Genomic DNA, 3,210 nt, shown 5'->3' with positions numbered 1-3,210 from the left:
TGACATGACAATGTCACCCAGAAGTGATGTAGGCACGTCAGGGACATAGGCACATCAGGAGCAACCAGTGTTCCCTCTAAGCTGAGCTAGTGTGAGCTAGCTCACAGTTTTTTAGCCACTGGCTCACACATTTTTGCCTTAGCTCAGGAAGGAGGGCTCCAGAGCAAACTAGTTTATGCAGCAGCCAAACTGCTCGCTCACAACTTTAATGCCAGTGGCTCACAAAGTAGAATTTTTGCTCACAAGTCTCCACAGCTTAGAGGGAACATTGGGAGCAACGCTCTGGTTTTTGGACAAAACTCTATGGTAACATTGCCCTCAAACCGTAGAGTTTTGCCCAAAAACCAGAGTGTCACACACACACCCCCGATGTCACCGACGTGCCCACATCACTTCCGGGTGAGGTCAGCAAGTCGCTGGACGTTGCTCTTGGGGGGGGGATTCCCTCCCTCCAGCCAGCTGGCTGGCAGTAGGCAGGAGCCTACAAATGCAAGGGATCCCCTGCCCCCAAACTAGGGGATGGTGATCCTACCCCTACCCCTATCCTACTAGTCTACTGAGTACCGTTTGTTTAAATGTTTATACCCCACTTTTCCTTTTGGCTCAAGTTGTAGCCTGCCTGCCGTTTAAGAAGCTTTCCCCCCAAATTAAGTGGCTCTGCCATTTTATTATATTAAGCGGCTTTTCCATATTTGTCTACTTCAGTTGCAGGAAGGCTCCTTAGGGTGGAGGAAGGCTGTTTGGAAAATGGTTGGATCCACCCCACTTGCAACAGAAAGCTGTATGTGTTACAAAGAGAGGCCGGATGAAAATAAAATCTCATACAATACAACCTAATCAGTTCTCACAGCTGTGGTTTCAGTCAGTCCCTCTAGCTTTCTCATTAATATAAGTGCCTTGTAGCTAGTGGGAGAGCTGTGGGCAGGGACATGGGGAGGGTCACAATGCCAGCTGCGGTGCTATGTCAATTCTAGTAAAACAACAACAACATCAGAAGTGACATAGGGTAGCTCTAGGAATTAACAGAAACTCTATGGTAAAAGCGTAGAGTTTCCAGTGATTCCCAGAGCTACCGTATGTCTACCCATGACACTGCCATTTTTCTTCTTCTGCAGCAGCAGGCAACAAGAGCTGGGGGCTTGGCAGCCCTGTCTATAGCAGGTATCAGGTGATATTATTTAACTCCATTCCATGAAAAACTTTCATTGCAGATTTTTGCATATTAAACCTCCAGGACATCCCCTTCCCCCACCAGGCCAGTGAGTAACCCTACTGTTGTTAGACAGGTGAAGTAGGATAAACATAGGATCGAGTGCAAGGTAAGTAACACCCCCCCACACACACCAGTTACTTTTTTGTTGTGAAATCAAAAGCAGTGACCCAATGGATGTGCACTCCTATGCATCTGATGAAGTGAGCTCTGACTCACAAAAACTTACCCCGAATACATTTTGTCAGTCTTCAAGGTTCTACCGGACTCCCATTTTATTCTAATTCCTTCCAAAATCCCCTTTTATTAAAGGGGGAGGGGAGTAAATTGATGGGATGCAGAAACAAACTGGATGCATTACTGCCCACCTGCTCTTTTTGTTGGGGAGTAAATAAAGGCAATAGCTTAAAATCTCTGAAGGGCACCATCTGTTTTCTCTTGGCAGGCTGTTCCAGGGACACTTGGGACTTTGCTTGCAGGCACAGAGTCGCTGTTTGTTACCACTGCTTCACACCCACACGGGCATCGCCACCCTCCCAGCTAGTTTTTTAGATCATTAATTTCACAGGCCCTGATGGCTGCCAGGAAATTGGAGCTAATTGTTCCAGAATATTAACAAAGAGGTAATTAACACCTAAAAGGGTTTCATTAACAAGGGGTGTCCTGAGGATCCTCTAGGAGTTTATCCAGCTGGCGCCTGCAGGCAGAATCGGTCACTGCCCTGTGCTCATCCCCGCCAGCTGTTTCCACACTTGGTTTTTGTGCGCACTTTGCATCCCTCTTGTATCATGACTCACACCGCTGCACAGTTCCGGAAGTCGGGCAGCCAGGTCTCCCACTATAGCAGGCCATCTCCCGCTCCAGGCTCCAGGTCCCCGGTGCTACTTGGTGGAGCAAATGAAGAGCGCATCAGCATCATATCAATGCCGTGACATCATTTCCAGTTACGTACTCAGAAAGTAACACCACAACATTACGGTGACACTCTAGGAATTTCCCAGATCTCTATGGTGATGTCACAACACGGTGCATCTGAACATTACCTTGCCCTGCCCCCCCCTCAACCTCCCAGGTGTAAGAGATAGTAAAAACTTTGATCTAGCAGCTGGGAAGATCAGTATCCTTTCGGTAAAACATGCCAAATTCCTTCCTGCCCTAGGTCCCTGCCCTAAGCTGCTTACAGACCTAAAACAACAAGGAGAGAGAGAATGTGTGATTCTGGTTTGGTCATCTCCCTTGTTAAGTATGACACTTAACTCGGAGGAACAGTTCAACAAGCTTTATTTCAGTGAGAACAGCATGAAGGCTTAGACCTGCTAAGGACTAGACCAGCTAGACAATTCAATAGGCAAAACGGCAACTTATATACAATTCTGGCTGAGGTAGCCACACCCACAATGCTTACGGTATCCAATCATGTCCAATCAGATTCATTCCCTCCAGAAGGCACACCATTGGTCAGTATCTACATGTTTACAATCCGCATAATGAGCGATGCTAGAATATGCTTTTACCATTATGTCTCTCAAGACATAACATCCCTAATTTTTTTTTCTCCATCTCAAGATCACATTTGGAATTCTGGTCAGATGGACAGCAACCCTTTGGGCCTGTTATTGCCACCCATAGCAATTTGGAGGGTTGTAATTCTTTGAGGCCACAATGGCTCAGAGGTTAAGGCACTGAGCTGCAGACCGGAAGGCCTGTAGTTCGAGACCCGAGTGCCGCATGACAGAGTGAGCTCTCGTCTCTGGTCCCAGCTCCTGCCAACCTAGCAGTTTGAGAGCAAGAAATTGCAAGCAGATAAATAGGTACCACTTTGGTGAGAAGGTAACAGTGCTCTGTGTGCCTTGGAGCTTAGTCCTGCCGGCCACATGACCATGGAAAAGTCTTCAGACAGTGCTGGCTCTTTGGCTTGGAAACGGAGATGAGCGCCGCACCCTAGAGTCGGATTTGACTGGCTTTCGAGCAAGGGAAACCGTTACCTTTTTAATTTAATG

The sequence above is a fragment of the Gekko japonicus genome, unplaced genomic scaffold (assembly GCF_001447785.1).
Source record: "Gekko japonicus isolate JY-2015 unplaced genomic scaffold, Gekko_japonicus_V1.1 scaffold1019, whole genome shotgun sequence".
NCBI lineage: Eukaryota > Metazoa > Chordata > Lepidosauria > Squamata > Gekkonidae > Gekko > Gekko japonicus.
Note: the sequence above shows the minus strand (reverse complement) of the source record.